The sequence below is a fragment of the Arvicanthis niloticus genome, chromosome 16, assembly GCF_011762505.2.
Source record: "Arvicanthis niloticus isolate mArvNil1 chromosome 16, mArvNil1.pat.X, whole genome shotgun sequence".
NCBI classification, from domain to species: domain Eukaryota; kingdom Metazoa; phylum Chordata; class Mammalia; order Rodentia; family Muridae; genus Arvicanthis; species Arvicanthis niloticus.
The window spans coordinates 18,428,801-18,438,666 of NC_047673.1; the positions used below are offsets into that span (position 1 = coordinate 18,428,801).

Genomic DNA, 9,866 nt, shown 5'->3' on the forward strand with positions numbered 1-9,866 from the left:
TGTAAGAGAGTACAGCAGGCAGGCAGAAGGGAGGTGAGTTGTAAGCAAGGAGAGGTAAGAAGATGAGAGAGCAGAGAAAACCGGCCTGGCCTTAGCAACAGAGCAACCTTCTATAACAGCTTCCAAGGTCCCTCCTGAGAACAACTTCCTGAGCACAGCATCAGCAGCGTTTAAATCTCAGAACCCCAGGCTCAGCATCAATCTTCTTATTATGAGAGGAGCCATGTTTATAACGGGCCTCCTGTGATGCTGGAGACATAAGAGCAGTGTTAGATGCTTCCAGAATCCCCAGACCTGCCTGAGTAGGAGGTCTGCCGGCTGGCTGGTTCTACCTTCATACCCAAGTCACTGAATGCCATCACTGTGAAGATGGCGAAGTGCCACACAAATATATAGGGACAGGAGAGAGGAGAAGGCAATCTGATCACAAGAGATGAGTCCCTCTCTGTCCTAGAGCTCAGGTGAAGTTCCTTTACAAAGGTAGGAACAGTCGGATTATTAAGACAAGTTGAAACCAGAACATGATTACTGTTTCTATGGTTCAGAAGTGAACACGGATCCTGAAATAAGGAACAAAAAAGGAAGCGAAGAAAGCAGTGTAGGGTATATGTCCCTAACCACTTGCAACTCCAGGTAGCCAAAGACCAATATGCTTCTGGATACTCCCCTGTGGCCAGAAGGTTAAAGACAGAGCCTCAGTCACACACCGGCATGTGCAGCACTGTGTTGTGCCTCTCACACCACACAACACTGTTTCTGTGGCACAGATCACATTGAGCTAATGGCACTCAACTCTGGACAAAGAAGGGTATGCCCACACATGAGGAAAGTCTCTCCAGGCTGAGTGTCAAAGGAATGCTTGAGACCAGATGTGGTTCAAACTTTGAATTAAAAAAATATATGCATGAACGTGTAAAAAGAATACATACACACACACACACACACACACACACACACACACACACACAATTTGACATTGTTTACCCCTCCCATTATCCTGTTTTATCTTGATTCCCTGAAACACTTTTTCTTTTCAACAAATCTTCTTCCCACTTTCATGTCTTTCTTTGGTGCCCATTGCATTAAAGCTTGCTGGCAGGAGAAGGGTGAGGGCAGTATTTATTTGAACAAAGGCAACTTACCATTGTCTACAACACTAAAGACATTCCCTCCCCCAGCAATAGTTAACTTCAGAAGCTTCCAGGGAGGGGTGGAGGAGTGTCATGAGTCCTGCCTCCAGCTATGATAGAACGCTGGTTCACCTGTCCTGGACAGGTTATCACTTCTGCTGTGAGTTCCCGGATGCAGCAGCCACATCCTGTTTAGAGACAACTTTTTTCAGCACCCCTCCCCATCCCCTAGCTCCCCAATTCTTGCTGCACCCTCTTATGCAACATCCCCTGGGCCTCAGATGGGGTGACATAGATGTCCCACTTAGTACAATCTTCTCTTTGTGGTGCCACGTTGGTTCTCAATAAGTTGCGTATTTTGGAACTAGGGGAGTCAGATTTCCATCGCTATGACAACATGTCTGAAATAATCAAAAAGAAGAAAGGCTTATTTTGGGCTCACAGTTTTAAAGATTCCATGGCTGCCTGACCCTGACAGTTTGGGTCTGCAGTGTCATGGTGTCTGGTGGCAGGGGAGAATGACAGAGGAATTTTGTTCTTCCCACAATCTCTGGGAAGTAAAGAAAGAGGGAGGGTCCCAACATCTTCTTCAAATGCATACCTCCAGTTACCTAACGTCCTTCCAGTGGGCCTCACTCCTGAAAGGCTCCATCCCCTTCCAATCGCCCTGCATGCAGAAGACCCAGGTTTCAGCACATGGGACATTGGGAGACACTCCAGACCCAGACTCTAACATGGGCACTTCAGAGTTGAGACTTACTGACTGTGAAGGCTCAGACTGCAAGGCAAGAGAGAGCAGATTCGGACGGGCCAAGAAAGCAGACACATGATAGTGACAGATTGCAAAGCAGAGACAGGTTGCAAAGGCCATTGGACATTCTTAGCCCTATTTTCCCCTGCTAACCTAAAAAGGGTTGGAGTCTTTCAAAGTGTTTGAGATGTTACACTTCTCTTAAGCAACCCACAGGTGGGTGTGCTAGATAGTTTTGTGTCAACTTGACACAGGGTGAAGTCATCTGAGAGGAGGGGGATCTCAGTTGAGAAAGTGTCACCATCAAACTCTGCTAGAAGCAAGCATATAAGGCATTGTCTTAATTAGCGATTGAAGGGGACAGCCGGGACCACTGTGTGTGGTGCCATTCCTGGGTTCTATAAGAAAGCAGGCTGAGTGAGCCATAGAGAGCAAGTCAGTAAACAGAACCCCTCCAAGGCCTCTGCATCAGCTCCTGACTCCAGGTTCCAGCCCTGCTTGAGGTCCTGTTTTGACTTCCTTCAGCGATGAACAGTGGCATGGAAGTATAAGCTGACTAAACCCTTTCCTCTCCAAGTTGATTTTTGGTCATGGTGTTGCATCACAGCTATGGAAAGCCTAAGACAGCAGGCTTCTGTTGCCTTCATGCATAGGGTTTACATGGGACAGTCTGCCTCTTTCACTTGACATTCCTTTCAATGGGTGGAAGCAGAGGGATATAGGCATTACCTGATGTACTTAGAACCCATCAACTGAAGCACCTAGAACCTATCACCCGAAGCACCTAGAACCCAACACCCGAAGCACCTAGAACCTATCACCTGAAGCACCTGGAACCCACCTTTCCCAGACTCACAACTTTCTTTACTTCTCTTTAAGTTCTCTTAAAAATACATTCTTAATCTCAAGAAGGGGCATCAAAAGTAAATAAATAACAACACTTATTAAATAGTTGCCTTTTGAGATTGCTGTTCCTTCTTGAACCAGATTTTAGTCATTTTAATTGTCTGACCGAGACGGGGCACAGTGCCAGCATTTGTATTTCCCTTCTGTAACTTAAGACCCAGGCATGGAACTCCTCGTGTATGAATTAATAATGCTGTTTGTACTTCTCACCAGGGACAAAGATGTTGTAATTCTTAATGAGCCTTAGAAATGCCATTAACCCACCACATTCTCAATGTTTCTCGGGACTGATCTGTAACTTCAGGTTTTTGTCTTCCTTGCACAGTAGTTAGTTGTGAGTGGAGCCTAGCCTCACTATCTCTAAATAAAAAAGGAAATTTTAGAATGTGGAAACAAATTGAACTTCAGCAGCTGCCCGGTGAAAGCTGTTTTATTTTGGGGGGCCTTTTTAAACTTCAGGGTTTTATATATGAGTAGACTGTGTTTGCATCCTTTCCCTCCCCGCTCCTCACTCTGATTTCCCTGCATCCCTTCAACTATTCTTTCTTGAACTCATGACCTATTCTATATTTATTTTTGTTATGTATACATACAGACACACAGACACACAGATACACACAGACAGACAGACACACACACACACACAGACACACAGACACACACACACACACACACACACCCCTGTTGATAGATGGAGAAAACAGCTTTGTTTTTCCTTTTCAGAGATGAGACCACAGTACAAAAGGTCATTTGTTGTTGTTAATGTGTGGAACTTAAATCTCGTTCACTTTGAGTGAGGTTGTGTATTTCTTGGGTGTTATGATCAAGCTCATGATACATGAATCTCACTTACCCATTGATAAATATTTGTTAATGAGATTCCATGTGCTAAGTCCTTTCTGAACACTGACTTAAATTCCTTATAGATAGAACACAAATATATACCGTTTCATAAATATGGTTTTTGATTACATGTCCCTTATCACAATTAAATGGTAGGTTTCTGAATCCAACAGCAGTCAGTGACTCATACTCTTCACTCCATTGGGATCTGGGTGTCAGTAACTCATGAGTATATACTTTGTTTTAAGAAGGCCACTGGTTTGTATATGTCATCACATCTCATTTTGGAGTGACAGAGTTGATGATAATTGCATCTTTAAAGCCATATTTGTCCATCTTCTCAGAGCAGAGTGGTGTGGTGGTTTGAATCTACTTGGTCCAGGGAGTGACACTATTAGAAGATGTTGCCTCATTAGAGTAGGTGTGGCCTTGTTGGAGTAGGTGTGGCCTTGTTGGAGTAGGCGTGGCCTTGTTGGAGTAGGCGTGGCCTTGTTGGAGGAAGTGTGTCACTGTGGGGTGGGCTTGAGACCCTCCCCTAGCTGTCTGGAAGATAGTCTGCTCCTGGCTTCCTTTGGATGATGAGGTAGAACTCTCGGCTTCTCCAGTGCCATGCCTGTCTGGATGCTGTCATGCTTCCTGTCATAATGATAATGGATGAACCTCGGAACCTGTAAGCCAGTCCCAATTAAATGTCCTTTCTAAGAGTTGCCTTGGTCATGGTGTCACTTCACAGCAATGGAAAGCCCTAACTAAGTCAGTTGGGTTCCGGGTTTAGGAACTCTGCAGCTGGATAGGAAAGGAAGGGGAGGGTTTGAATGTCATTGTTTCCAATGTCATTGTTTCCAAGGCTGTAGAAGTTGGTATCACATTGAAAATCCATCAAGATTCTGAAGAATAACATAGCCTAAAACTAACGGGCAACTAACTTGGCCATGCCCCTGCAGAGCAAGCCTGCAAACATAGCTGCTTAAAGAGCTGGTTCCTAGTCTTGGCACAGCACTGGCATGGCAGTGATTCAGTGGTGCCAGGCAGATTTCATGCCTCCTAAATTAGAGTACTTGGGATCTGCCCAAGCACGCACTTATATCCTTACAATGCCTTCGTTGTCTGGAAAGGACCTGCTTGCATATTGACAGAAGGCTCTGAAAATAAGTCATCTCCCTACCAAGACACCAAAACACATCAGATCTCATGTCGTAAGTGAAGTCATACCCAGGAGAACTTTGTGAGACAGAGCTTTGAAGACAGAAAGGGATGCTTGCTGTGAGGGGGCGTGGCTATGGAATCACTGGCTCACAGGCTCAAGAAGGCATACATGGCCACTGCATTGTGTGGAGACAGGGATCTTGATTATGGTTGCTTCCGAGGCACTCCGTTCCATGGCCCTGAGTCCTTGGCCCTGTGCCAGAGCAGAGATGGTCTGGTCTGGTGTTTTACAATATTGTAGATCATATTAGCTTGAAAGTCATTTCCAACAAATCCAATATACAAAGGAATAATCACCATGTTTGGACCAAGAGCTAGACTTTCTATCTCTGGAAACGACCTTTTCCTGTATGGCTAAGATCGAGAGATACAATGCATTTCTACACAGAGTGTTTGTTACATGGGAGACCAATCATACACTGTCCCTTTCCAATCCATCTTTTAGAAGAAAGCAAAGCTTTGCATGTTTCATCTAGATACATTCCAGGAGACTTAAGGCATTCCATTATGGCACTTGTCAATCTGTCTCTTGGTCAAAGAATCACCTCACATATGGGCATCACAACTTGTTTTGTTGGCAAAGTCTATACATTGAAAATATTTGAAGGGATTGTCAGGGCCTTGGACACATGAAGTCTTGTTCTCTTTTCACTAATATTGTTTACCTGTGCTATGCCATTTAATATTGTTTACGACATTTAAAAAAAGAATGAAGAGAAGTGTACTGATTTCAGAGGTGACTGAGGAACAAGAATCACATGCTCTTGTCCACAGCTCTTGACCTATGGCCGGGAATTGGGACATAATAAAGCAGTAGCCAGCCTGCATTCCTGCCAGTGGTACACTTAAAAAGAGGGAGAGAGCAGTGGGAAAAGATGCTGAGAAAGGTGTCATGTTCCTAGTGTAAGTTAAAGAAAACAGGCCGTGGTCTTTAGAACCTCCACTTCTGGGGCTTGATGTACGAGATGGAGATTGAGTGGGAAACAGGTCCTCTGAACAGACATGAGTGTGTGCACAGGGTATGCTGGGAGAAGAAAAGGCAGCGCTGGAGGCAGAACAAAACCTTAGCTTCCAGTGGAGCCCAGTCGGCAGTGACAATGCCTTTGTCTGACTATGGATTTCCTTTTTGGGGACTGTGTTATTTTCATGGTTTTCTCTCCTGTTTACTCTGGTTGGGTTTATGCAAGAGGAATGAAGGAGGAAGAAAATCTAGAGCCAAGTAGCAGGGTTCAGGGTTTCCTCTGAGATTCTAGGTCACCTGTCTTCCTGACTGCTAAGATTTTTACCAATGCATTGAGTAGGAAGTTTACTACTGGATCAGCTATGTCCAAGCAGTCAAATCCTGGTACTCATTAGTTCAGAGCTGGAGTTTGCAGGGCTCCATCAAAGGTTCACAGAATGTGAAATTACTTTTTTGATATATCTTAAGAGGCTCTAGAGAACAAAGGTGCCATAGAGACTGCCCTGACATTTCCGTGCTGCGCAAAGTGCCTCTAGCCTTTTGTGACTGCTGTACTCAGTGTCTACTGTATCCATGTGGATAGCCAGGGTTCCTCACAAGCCACTGAATTTGGAAAGGTGCTAACAAATCTTGAGTGCCTTCAAAGTATCAAGAGACTTTCTGTTATTTGGTTGATTTCTGCTGCCACTGTTGTTTGTTTTTAGAGACAGAGACTTTCTATGAAGCCCAGGCTACTAGCCTTGACCACATGAGATGCTCACACCTCCTTGTGTTAGCAACCTGTCTAAATGCCCATTTCTTAATCAGTATTTCAGTCTGTGATTTACATCATAACTGACAAAAGATGCCTATATAAGTGTTTTAAGAATCACACAACACTCTTTTTTCAGAATAGAAAAATGAAATCCAAACAAAGTTCTGTAGTGTGAGTCTGTGTCTCCCAGAGTTTCAAGGACCAGACCTTTGGTACCCAGAGTGGCACTGTGGCATTGCTGGATCCTTTGAGATGTGGGACTTGGGAATGTTGTTAGGCAATTGAGGCCCTGCCTTGGGAGGAATTAGTGTAGCTCCTATGTACCTCAGTTCCTGAGATTAATTTCTTACACAAAGAGGAAGCTGAAGGTATGGGTGTGTTTGTCCCTTCTGTCTTACCATGTGATCTTTCCACAGATGCTCCAACCATGAAAAAGCTGGAGGCTGAACAGATGGGGGCATCCAACAATGAGATGTTCAGCCTTCAAAACTGTGACTTCCATAAACCTCCTTTCTTTATAAAGAATTCAGCCTTGGGTGTTTTTGTTATAGTAGCAGAAATTGACTGAGACAGAAAGGGTTTCAATATGTGAATATTGGGGATGTAATATAGGCAGAATGCGAACAAAGAGGCCACATGTTTTACATCAACCCAGGAGTATACTGATTGATATTGATATATTTTATTGTAACATAAATGATATAATGACATTGTCATTAGTGACATATTTTTATAATTGATAAGCAGCTCTTACCAAAGTTCCAACAAAATAGCAGATTCTGTCAATTTTTAAAAACTGATGTCTCACTCCAAAGATCAGTGGGTTTAAAAATAGAATAAGTTGTTTTAATGCATATACAAAATACAGATTTAGTCTTACATAACGCCAAGAAGGTTTTTCACCCAACTATGTATCCAGTGGGACATTTGAAAATTATATGTGAGGCCAGGCAGTTCTTTGATGCGTGGGGTTGACTGCCAGCATCTGTATCCTTGGCCCTACCTATATTCTGATGCGCTCCCAGAGCTACCCATGCTACAGTGCTTCCTATCCCGCGCATGCTCAGAACCACCACTTCACGTGTCAACACTGCATTCCCTTCCTTGGTGCGTGAGCCTAGCTTCTCGCCAGAGCTGGTCCTGACCTCTCTCCTTCTTGCTTCTTCACTCTCTGTATCTCCTATGATCCGTAACTTTAACTTGATCAAATATATCTTTCTGCCTTTGCCTTACTTTTTTTAGTCTGGGAATTTGGGTTCACCTTCAATTATTGTGCTTTGAACCCAATAGTTGGCTTTCCTGGAGGGCTCCGTGGTGCTTAGAAGCAGCTCTTAGAAGGATAAAGTCATACAAACACCATTGATTTCAACCGCCATTTTGTAGGTGATCAAATAGAAGTTTAAGGATGTGCAGAGGCTTGCCTGCGCTCTCACATCTTGTGAGTGAAGCCGCAGCCTCAGGAAAAGATTGAATGTCTTCCGTAACTCCGTCCCATACTTCACCTTGATCAATAAACCAATACACCAAGCAACAAACATTAATGTCAAAAGAAGGCTGAGTTAGGAAAGCCTTAAGCATCCCGAGTTGAAGGTGTAACTGGAGAAGCAAGAAATGAAAAATAAAAGCCGCGATTGTTTTAACAAACATGCGCCTTCCACTTCCTTGTTCCACACCTCGTGCTGTGTTTTAAGAGTTTCAAGAGCAGCAGGAGCTACCATTCCTTCTGGGCTGCTGGTCGCCTAATGAGGTAAGACCTCCACGATACAAAGCAAAGTAACTGCGCCACTCTGGAAAAGTGCTTTTAAAAAGGGGACCACAGCAAACACATTACAGCCACATCTGTGATGGATCTTGAAGGAATGGTGGCCCATTGTCAGGTCAAATGATTATGGTGAAAACTCATAAACAAAGGACTGGAGGGCAATCGGTAGACTACATCACAACTGCCATTTTGTGGAACTGCCCTCCCCAAATTCCACATGCTGTCAATAAACCGGGCCAATAGGGCTCATTCATATGCCCGTTTTACTCATCTTGCCGCTCCGCTCATTGGTTGGATTACATTCTCTAGCCCTACACGTTTAGGTGAATTATGGGTGGAGATGGTGAGGGCTAGCGGAAATAACCCCTCCGCCTTCTCATATGTTCCTTTCCCATTCCAGCAGCTGTGGGTTCTCGGAGCCCATACAAATGCAGTCAGAGGTAGAGTGACTGGGCATGGAAAGGTTGTGTAAAACACAGTAAATCCTCTGGCTATGACGCTGTTAGGCTGGACCACTAACATTTTGGAATTGTGCATTATAAGAGCTAGCTAGTAACTCTCTGGCTAGTAACTTGTCGACACCTCGCCTTACTTCATTTGCCTATCTACAGGGTACAAAGTAAGACCTAAATACGTTTGAAAAAGATGTGGGTCATGAACACTGTTGGTGAAGAGTGTATTCTAAATTATAAAAACATAAAAGAATATATTATAAAGCGTTCTTCCTTATAAAAGGCAGACTATATTGAGATGAAGAAAACCTGGTGACATCAATGGTGTCTGGGTTTTGACAGCAGCCATCCTAATGGGTGTGGATGACATTTCGTTGTGAGTTCCACATGCTGAGCCGAGCTGAGCATGTACATACACGTTTTGGCCATGTGCACATTTCCTCAGAACAATGTTTATCAAAGCCCCTTACCCATTGCTTGTTCCTTGGGTGATTTGGGCCTGGGATAACTGATGTCTTTCTTCGAACTCTGCTCCTCCTTTGTTCCCTTCCTCCTTCCCTCTCTCCTCCCCTTTCTTTCTTCTTGCAGATGAATGGTGTGAGCTCTCTATGTGCATCGTATACCAGCCTCACACGTGGTGGTCTGTAGGTCTCTCCTTCTATTCCAAAGATAACCTTTCCCTCTCTGTGATCCCTGCTGTGATCTCTGCTGTGCAGACACGTGATTTGTTGTAATCTCTCTCTCATCTAGTTTAGTTTTTGTTTTCTGTGTTCCCAGTGTGTCCTGTCTAGAGCATTTTTTTTTTTTTTGACATGATCAGGTTCATTTTTTTCCCCCTAGAGACTTTATGGCTTCAATGAAATTCAATCAAATTCTATTAGAATTCAATTTTGAGTTTACTTTAATATTCAGTATGGATTAAGAATTTTCCTTTTTTTCTTAACTTCCGTCTATCAAATTTCCTCCAATATTATTTGTTGAAGAGACTGGCTTCCTCCCCCCATACCAACTTTGTTGGTGTGTAGATTCACTTCTGAGTTTTCTCTTGGTGTACCAATGGTTTAAATAGCTGTTTTTTCTTTCTGTACCTGTTTTGTTTTT

The 9,866-nt window shown here is 43.7% G+C and overlaps 1 long non-coding RNA gene across 4 annotated transcripts in view; it reads right to left on the reverse strand.

The window, feature by feature from the left end:
- Nucleotides 1–7,211: 7,211 nt before the first annotated feature.
- Nucleotides 7,212–9,866, reverse strand: part of LOC143434667 (uncharacterized) — an 11,332-nt gene continuing 8,677 nt past the window's right edge. For all 4 annotated transcript variants that reach the window (XR_013104326.1, XR_013104324.1, XR_013104323.1 and 1 more), the window contains exon 6: nucleotides 7,212–9,866. This exon is cut by the window's right edge. This is a non-coding gene — a long non-coding RNA (uncharacterized LOC143434667).